Raw genomic sequence first — 10,459 nt, forward strand, 5'->3', positions numbered from 1 at the left:
GTTTATTTGGTGATCTAAGGTGATTAGAGTTTGGTTTTATTTGTATGTTTATTTATAATTTATTTATTTGATTTTAGGTGTGTTGTGTGTTTACCTACATGTATGTATATATACCGTGTGTGTGCCTGGTACTCAGAGGCCAGAAAAGGGTGCTGATATCAGATACCCTAGAATTAGAGTTACAGTGCTGGGAACTGAACTCCAGCCCTCTGCAAGAGCAGCAAGTGCTCTTAACTGTTGAGCCGTTTCTCCATCCCTAATGGTTAGTTTTAATTATTAAGTCAACACAGTCTAGATTCTCCTGGAAGGGAGTGCTAAGAGACTGTCTAAATCAGGTTGGCCAATGGGCATGTCTGTGTAGATTTGTCTTGCCTATGTTAATTGTTGTGGAAACACCCAGACCACGGTGGTGGCACCATAATCTGGGCTTAGGTTCTGGAGTGTATTTAAGAGTGGAGAGGATGAGGTGAGTAGTATACAGAGGAGGATTTTTCCTCTCTGCTCTTGACTATGGAATGGACATGACCAGCTGCCTCAGGGGCCTGTGTGACTTCCTCACAGTGATGGAGTGTAACCTAGAATTGTGCACTGTGAACAGACAGCTTCTTTCTCTCTCTCTCTCTCTCTCTCTCTCTCTCTCTCTCTCTCTCTCTCTCTCTCTCTCTCTCTCTCTCTCTCTCTCTCTCTCTCTCTCTCTCTTTGTTTGTTTTCCGAGACAGGGTTTCTCTCTCTGTATAGCTTTGCGCCTTTCCTGGATCTCGCTCTGCAGACCAGGCTGGCCTGGAACTCACGAAGATCCTCCTGCCTCTGCCTCCTGAGTGCTGGGATTAAAGGCGTGCGCCGCCGCCGCCGCCGCCGCCGCCGCCGCCGCCGCCGCCGCCGCCACCACCACCTGGCCAGCGTCTCTCTTAAAGTTGCTTCTGTCAGGGTATTTTATCACAATAGTCCACAGAACTAAGATATGATCTTATATGGAAAATTTTACAACAGGACATCAGCTTCCTGTATGATGTTATTCTCCACTTGCTGGGTTAACACATCAGATTCATGAAAATGTAACGGGAGATTTCTTCAAAAATCCATTCCCCTATAGTTTAGCCAAGACAACCAACCTGAAATTTTGAAAAGGAATATTTAAACCCATTGTTTTATGGAAATACCTTCTAATGTATGTAAATTTGTGACCCCCCTGAAATCTGTGCGAGTGGCTTTTCTCTGACTGGGCTCTGCCTCCTTTGGTATGGAGGAGTTATTCAAATGATCCAGTTTTTTATAAAACAATCACAACATCCTAGTGAACTGAGGATCCAAGAGGACAGATTTTCACAAGCTCAGCATGGATTCTCTTGGCTTTCCACACCACTTCTCAACATCCCTAAGGTATATGGAAACTGACCGCTTTGTAAGATGATTAAAAACATAATTCATTTTGAGTATAAATGGAAGTACCCTGCACAGGTGAATTATATAGATCCCAGAAGCCATAGGTTATTAAAAATCCTAATGCCCAGAGGTAGGATATCTCCATAGGAGTTTCTGGTCAGGGAGGCCTCTGAGGCCCCCAAAGCAATAAACTCTATTGCCACTGCTCTTGGTTGCCTGCTAGAACTGGAAACTCGATTGCCACTGCTCTTGGTTGCCTGCTAGAACTGGATGTTAAGATACCACTTCTGAAGACACCTCATGTTTGGACTGTGGGTATAGGAAATCAAGGTGGAAGTGAGCTGGAAGCTTCCGCCTTTCTGGCTAGCTTTATAGTGCTGTGTAGACTGAGGTATGGCAAGAGGAATCAAATGGTTTTACCCCGCCGTGGACCCTGCATACTAAATAACCAATGTGATGTGTCGGGCAAGAATGTGCCCACTATGCAGTAGTGGTGGGACTGTTATACTATAGGTAACCCACAGCACTCTGATTGTCTTCAAGGCCCACTCTAAAGGAGAGAATTCTTGTGAAACCTGGTCCTAAGCACATGGCTATGGAGAGCAGGTCCTGGTGAAAGAAGCAGCTACTGTTCTGTGAAATGCCTTAGGGTTAGTGCTGCTCTCAAATGTGGTCAGAGATGCTTCATTGTGCGACACACATCAATTGTTGTGGAGACTCAATTTTTTTTTTCAGACTTCTATGCCTTAGTGTTTCTATGTCCCCTGACTGGGATGGGCCCAGTTTTTATTGATTCTGTGTAAACTGAAAGTGGTGTCTAATAAATTGGATTTATAGATCTAATATCACCTATTATGAAATGTTTCTATGTAGTCATTCACTAGAAGAAAATTATATGCCTGTGTGACCTCTTATGCATTCTGCACCGCTATTCTAAGTTTTAAAATATCAGTGATACTGTAATACAACTGTGTGCAACATACTGCACTTACCCTGGAAACTCTGCCCTGTGAGTCCCCACAACTCACTGGGAACAAAAAAGAGTATAAAAACAGGTCTAACACTGAGCTCAGGTCTTGGGGCAGCAGAGAACACTTATTTGCTGAGACCATAATAGGTATCATGTCTATTATCTCTAAAGTGTTTCAGAAAACAAATATTTCTCTGTGTTTTGAAGAAATGGTATTTAGATGTGAATTTCATCCTTTTCCAAGTTTGCACAGCTCCTCATGCTAAGAGTTGGGATTCATCTATAAATCTCCCTTCACTCTGGTAAGAAACAAGGTACCTTCAAAAACAGAACTCCTTGAACTTCCAGCTAAATTGACATGGGTACCATGTGTTTCTAAACAAACCCATTACCTTACACAGATAGATGCATGCCCTCAATTTAACCAGGTTTTTTGGTTGTCAAACCCAAGCTGAAGTTTACTAATGTTCTACTCCCATAAAAAAAAAATCCCTGAAATGCTTCTCCCAGGACAGAGACCCCAATGTAAAGGGTGTAGTGGTGCACTCCTTTAAACTCAACATTGGAGAGGCAGAGGTAGTGGATCTGTATAAGTTCAAGATCAGCCTGGCCTATATAATGATTTCTGAGCCATCCAGGGCTACACAGAGAGATCCTGTCTCAAGAAGATTAAATTTAAAACAGCAATATTAAAAAGGAGCACATGATAAAGACAAATAAGATATTCCACATCCCCTTCTCTTCCAACTGTACTTGGCTCACACACTCAGACTGGGAAAATCTACAGCAAGTTCAGGGAACTAGGAGGGCTCCATGGAGGAGTGGAGAAGCTGACCTGAAACCAGGGCCCAAGCAGGTACCTGACACTCAGTGTGTATATGGGTGAGTAGATTCCATCTGTGCCTTGAACACTTCTGAGTAAACGGAACACAAGTGCCTGTTCTTAGGGAAGTTATGGAGAAGACAGCCTCTCTGAATACTGAGTATGCGTGAGGAACATGGATGAGACCCCTGTCAGTTAATCTCCCTTGGTCTTATTTTCTATTGGTCCAGGAAGCTATATGCTCACCTTTCCCGGAGTCATAGGCCAGGCTCTGGATCCTCATATAAGTAGGAGGAAGTGGTTTCTAATGAAGAGCACTGGGTAAGATATGATGGAAGGGAAATTCATTTCTTGTAATGTGGCTCTAAGCCACTAACAACAGAAAGGGGGCGATGTCTGAACTTTAGTCCCTAATACTTTACACACCTCACTGGTTAGCATCAGCTTCACCTTCCCTTGCCTTCTGCTGGACTTTGTGGTTCCATTTCTCTGGCCAGAAGGAACAGAGGTAGAGTCTCCAGTACAGTGTACAGAATATCCAGTCACAAGACAAACAAGCAAAGTATACTTCTTAATGTCTTCTTAAAAAACACTAAACTTCGAATCACACATTTAAAAGTACAGATACTTAAAACATGGTCACGCATCTTCCTTTTCAGAAATCCCCCCTGGTTATGTAGAAACACATTTCTTTAAAAACTGCACTTGAAACATGATCTCACAGCACTTGCAGTTGCTTGCACTGGGCTGGCACACAGTTGGGCTTGTCAACAGCTGACCTTGCCTTTGGGAAGGGACTCACGGACTGAGCTATTAGCGACAGATGGATTCCGGAGGAGGGACGGTATTTGTCTTCAATTGTGTATGAAACCCATAATAGTGAGCACACCAGGTTCCAATGGACAACTCCAAACCCATAGCCACACTGCTGGTCCCAGTTAAAGTCAGTGGGTCACAAAACTAAACAAAAAGGCATCAGGGTGGAAATGGACTTGTGGGAGGAGAGATGGAGTTTTGGGAGAAGGGGATGGGAAGAGGATGAGGATGGAAGGAATGAGAGCAGACAGAATGTGTTATACACATAAATAAAAATTTCAAAGAATGAATTAAATGCATAAAAAAGAAATTGGATAATCATAAAAAAATTAGGGCTCCACACAAGAAAATCTCTGGATGTTCTCTAGGCACAGTTTGTACTTTGGGGCATTATGTAACAGTCTGGGGAATTGTGTAACCATCTGTAGCTAAGTCCAGGCCTTGAGAATGCTGCTTCCAATGAGTCCTTGTGTTTCTATTCAAGCCACAAGTGTCACTGGAGCCATTGAATTTCATTGTCTGGGTCTTTGGTCTGTCCCGTTTTCCACACTGCTAAGACAGAACAACATATATCAGACTGAACTTAATCAACATGTTCCTGTCCTTACAAAGTCCACACAACAGGTCTGTATGCACACATTCACTTGTATAACACACAAAAAAACTAAAGTACAGTTGTTGTTGCTTAATCTAGCAAAACTAGTTTTGTAGGGACTTGAGAGATGGCTAGGCAGTTTGATCCATGGCTGCCCTTCCAGAGGACCCAGCACCCCCATGTGGCCACAAAGATCTGTCTTCAATGCTGGGGGATCCAGTACCCTCTTCTGGCCTCCCTGCTCACCAGGTACACAAAAGGCACACAGACATACATATAGGACACTCAAACACACAGAATAAAAACATTTTAAAACTAATTTTGTAGATCTTCCCGCCTTTGGTTGTAGTGTATAACAGACATAAGTCTGAAGCAAAAAGATCAGAATACTCTGGCCCCCAGTATAGGTGGTGTGTGTTGTAGACAGAGAAAAGAAGCCAGAGGCAGAAAGCAGAGGACTGGAGAGGACCTCCCATCACAAGATAAGTGTGTTTGGCTTGAGGATGGGTGGCTGGAGACTGTGTTCAAGGGTACGTTGCAATCTTATACATCAGTTAGACTTCAGCTTCCTAAATATGGAGAAGTCTTTAAGCCAAACAAATCAACTGAATGCACATGACACCTCACCTGTAGAGAGGAGCATCACTCCTGCACAGTCACCATGAACAAAGAACATAGGTGAGACCCCTGCCTTCAGGCTCTCTTGGTCTCATTTCCTATTGATTCAGCAATCTATATGCTCACCCTTCCCCTAGTCCAGTGGTCTCAAACTTCCTAATGCTGTGATCCTTTAATACAGTTCCTCACGTTGTGGTGACTCCCAACCATACAATTATTTCCTTGGTTACTTCATAAATGTAATTTTCTGCTGTTATGAATTATAATGTAAATATCTGATATACAGTGTATCTGATATGTGAACTCTAAATATTTGATAAGCAATCCCAAAGGGGTCATGACCCACAGGTTGAGAAATACTGCCCTAATCATTGCATGCACTTTGAAGTCCTCTCCTTTTATAGTTCGAATTGCTAGTGCAGCCCACGTATTAGGCAATCATTACCTTCACTGACTCTTCTGGGGTAAAATGAAAGCAAATTCACTAATTTGAGCAGCATGGGACTGATGCTTGGCCAGTGTTATCCCCATCCCGTTCATCTGCCCTGCTGTTAAGTGTAAGTGAATGCAGGAACACCCCCTTCCCTAAATCCCAAAGCAAAATACGCCCTCCAGGGACATAACACAGATTTCCTTAGGAGCAGCAAATTAGAAACTAGGTAAAGAATTGTAACCTTGAACTACATTTAGCCCAGTCTGAAGTCTGCTTTGACTCAGATGTGGCTTAACAGCCAAGGAGAGAAGAGGGACTGCTTCCTCCTTATCCTTGCCATTGGTGAGAGCCTCTCACTGCAGGGTCTCCTCCGAGGTTCTCAGGGGCTTGTGTAGGGTCCAAGAGCCCAGCTCCCAGCCCCTACCCAGGGTTTGAGAAGTGAAATGCTTCCCAAGATTAGGGAAATATAAGATTTCTATAATAATTTCACACACACATACACACACACACAAATGCTCTTCATTCCATGGCTCTTCATTATTTTTGCATTACAAATTCCCAAGTGTATATATATATATATATATATATATATATTCATTAGCAACTTGTTAGTAATAAAAAAAAGCTACAGCTACAATGCAAAGTCTCAGGGACAAGCATTCTTTGTAGATATGATAAGAGTCACACCAGGCAAAAGCTTAGTCAGCTTAATTGATGACTGGTCACAGCTGCAGCTGTAAAAAGTTCTGGCTATCTCTTAAAGGGACAGCTACAAGGGTTACAAGGGACAAAACTAAACCAATGAGAGATTTAAGAAAGAGGCAAAGAATGTGTGTGCTATATCACATTTCTTAAGTGTGATTAATAATATCTGGACGTGGTTAATCCGTTAACAGCCTTTTTCCTTTAATTACCTGAATCTCAGGACCTAAAAGTAGTCTACTGAACCTAAAATCCTGCATTAAAAACTGGTGTGTCCGCCAGATTGAGATGTAATCATGAGATTACATATACATATTACATGAAAATGCATGGTGCTGGGGAGATATCATGGCAGTTATTGCATAAGTTGAATTACAGATAAAAGCAACAGTTTTCAGAGTCAGTGATCTATAAGCCTTGCTGACGGGGTTTCCCATCAGAGAATGATTCCTCTGGTGGTTTGGCATCTGAATTATCAATTGCTATATGCTATAATTGAGTCATGGCCCACAATAGCTCATGACAATCGCTCCTGACAATCGCTCCTGACAATCGCTCCTGACAATCGCTCCTGACAGTCTCGTGTGTCCCAAATCTGCCCTTATTTAATTCCTGCACCCTGCATGTGAATTTTCACGTCCATAACTGAGCATGTGTAAGGGTAGACTTGGCTTTTCCCTCTCTTTACATGGTTTCATCAACTCTAAGACAGAGGTAGCAACAAGTGTGGTCTTGCACATGAGAACATTTCAACCAATGATGAGCCTCATAATTGGGAGTGGTACTGTATGATTAGGGTGGAGATGAACTTTTCTAGCAGCTAATACAACGTAGCCATTGTAAATCAAAATACAGCACATTGGGCCAGATTTGTGGTGATTTTAGTGTAAACAGATCCACTAACCTTTCTATAAAAACAAGAGTATGAAATTATGTACAATACCTCTTTTATTATAAAAGGTTTCTTTTGAATTATGTGTGTGAGTGTTTTGCCTACTTGTATGTCTCAGTGCTGCATCTATGTCTGCTACCCACAGAGGCCAGAAGAGCGTATCAGATCCCCTGGAATTGGAGTTACGGTCATGAGTTGTCATGTGGGTGCTGGGCACTGAACTTGAATCCATCTGCTGGAAGGGTAACAAATGCTCTTAATTGTTGAGTCATTTGCAGTCCCCCAAAAGCTTTTTAAAAGATTGATTTTTGTTAATTATGTGCAATCATATATATGTATGTATGTCTGTATAGGGGTATGTATATATGAGTGCAGGAGCCTGCAGGGATCCAAGCTGTCAGGCGCTCCTGGAGCTGGAGTGGTAGGTGGTCGCAAGCTGCCCCACATAGGTGCTGGGAACCAAACTCAGGTCCTCTGTAGGAGCAAAATGTGCTCTTAACTGCTGAGCTGTCTCGGCAGCCCCAATTCCTAACATTTGATAAAGACAGTAAGCAACTGGATTTGGCTTGTGTATTTGCTATAATATACTGTTCATTGTTATTTAAAGCATAATTTTTCTATTAAAAAAAGGGCTTATTGTGGTGGGTTTGCCAGTCAGTGCCTCACACATCTTCAGTTAACTACATCTCCATTTTACATATCAAGAGGCGCTGCACAATATCTGACCTCCTCCATCTAGAAGCATATGCTACGGTGTTCAAATGATGGAGAAAAGGCATATTTCTCAGCAACTGTCCTGATCTTTAGTGGTGCATGCCTGCAGTTCACTGGAGTTTTACATAGACCATGAGAAACACCAGAAGTCATCGGCTAGCGTGGGGGTGTGATCACTATGAGTTAAAGTAAGTATTGCTTCTTCAGTTCTTTCTCGTCACACTAACCCCCTATGTTCATTATTTCTGTAATCTCTGACCTGAGAACCAGCCCAAGACAATCATATCTCATCCCATGGATTCATGAGACTGATAAAATCTGAGTGGCTCCCAGTAAATTCGTACCAAGAAGGCATTTCAGAAATTCCTCTGAACATTCCAGAAAGAAGACACACAGTGCTTCAGGAGAGTTGATACCTCTTAACTGCCCCTCATGACATGCATTTATGCTCTCATGGTTTGGTTCACTGATACGTGTATTTATGTGTGTACAAGCAAATCGAGAGACTGTTGCTATGACAGGCAGAATGAAGTGTGTCTGGTCACTCTTGACTGTACCATGTTAGAGATAGACTCTGATTGGGACAGCTTAACTTAGGCCTAAATGTGACCCTACCTAACACTTATATCAATGGGAAGGCAATTTTGCTGCAATTTATTTCTAGAATTATGCCTTAAATAAAAATTTCAGTTTTGAAGATATACATAAATATATTTAATCTGATGATTACATCAATACACATAAAAGAATATATACATTAAAACTACATGAGGAGACTTAACAGAACTTGAGATTCTTTTTTAAATAGAATTTAAACAAAGCATAAAACAATTTATGTATATTTTTCTGGAATTACAATTATAATTAATGAATAAATATTTAATGGCATTACCCAATTATTACTGTTTTGGGGCTGTGGACTCAGTTCAGTGGTAGAGCATTTGGTTAGTATGTATAATTCACTGGGTTCCATTCCATGGTCTGTTAAAGGAGGAAAAGAAAGAACCATTCTACCTACTGAGGTGTGAGAATCAACTGTGGTTGTTTATAAAATCACCACAATGTTTTAGAGAGGCACATTGGTGCAATTAAAAATAGCTTATATGTGGTACATATTATTTGGCCATAGGAAAAAATGATGCACTGATACATGTTGCAACAGTGGAGGAATCTTGAGATGATTATGCTAAGTGGAAGAAGTCAGAGCAGTCATGCATTGTATTCTGTTTACATGAAATGTCAGAGCAGAGAACCCCTGGAGATTGTTGGAAAGAGAAAGTAGCAACTGAACAGGAAAATGTCAGGGAAACTGTCTGGACCTGAATAGAAATGACGGTTTATCCACATTGCAAATGTGCTAAATAACCACTCAGTCATTATGACTTAAAAATGTGTGATGTTTGACAAACCTTACCTTAAAAAAAAAAAAAAAAAAAAAAAAAAAAACCTCCCAGAAAGAAAATGTTAAGGTACAAAGACTTAAAGTATGCCTCAGCAAAGATAAGAACTTTTAGATAAAAGAAAAAAAGAGGCTAGTGTATATGTGATATATACATATTTATGCAGAAGAACTCCCTTTAGTTGTCATAGTGGAGTATGGATGAGAACACAGATGGCTTTCCTGATCTCACACCTTCCAGGTTGGACTTTGTCTTGCTCTCTGCATCCACCCCCTCTCCATCTCTCAGCCCAGGCTATTATGTGAGCTACACTTTTGTTGTCTGCATAGAACTTCTGCATACACACGCCTTCACCCTCTCAAATCCCCAGTTTTTTCTTTCTGTGTGAGAATCAGTCATGGCTGTGGTTAGACTTTCATCATTCCTAGCTTCATTTCCATCTACATATTCTATGTTTTAATTTTATCTACTTAGAGATCACTGTGAATTAGAATCTGAAACATTGTCATTCCCTGTACTGTATAAACCCATTAATGTATGAGCCTAATGTATAACACAGTAGCAAGAATTACTGGAAATGAATGTCTTAAAAAGTGTCTTTGTGGGTGCTGGAGAGATGCTTCAGTGTCAAAGTACTAGCTGCTCTTCCATGGACCTGAGTTTGATTCCCAGCACCCACATTACAGTTCACAACCATCCAAACTCCAGTCCAGGGGGATCTGATGACATCTTCTCACCAATGTGGGTACCAAGGATGCAGGTGATGCACAGAAACACCTGCAGACAAAATGCTCATCATGTGAAATGAACTGAAGAAAGACGTCTGTGGAAAACGTCACTGACCTGTTTTCTTCAGCAGCTCACCGTGTTCACATCTGTTTCTGCTCCTATGGAGGCACCTGCCAGTAGATTGAAGGTTTTATGTGGATTATTCAAGATGGCTTCATCTCAAGTTCCACAGATTAAGTACATCTGTAAAAAACATTTTCCAAATTCAATTCATGTTTATAAGATTCTGGGATTTAGACATGGACCTGTCTTTTGAGAGAGACACATTATAAACTTAACTTACTCTATAGTGTAATGGACAAAATATGACAATTGCTGAATGAG

Source organism: Peromyscus leucopus, chromosome 16_21 (assembly GCF_004664715.2).
Source record: "Peromyscus leucopus breed LL Stock chromosome 16_21, UCI_PerLeu_2.1, whole genome shotgun sequence".
Lineage (NCBI taxonomy): Eukaryota > Metazoa > Chordata > Mammalia > Rodentia > Cricetidae > Peromyscus > Peromyscus leucopus.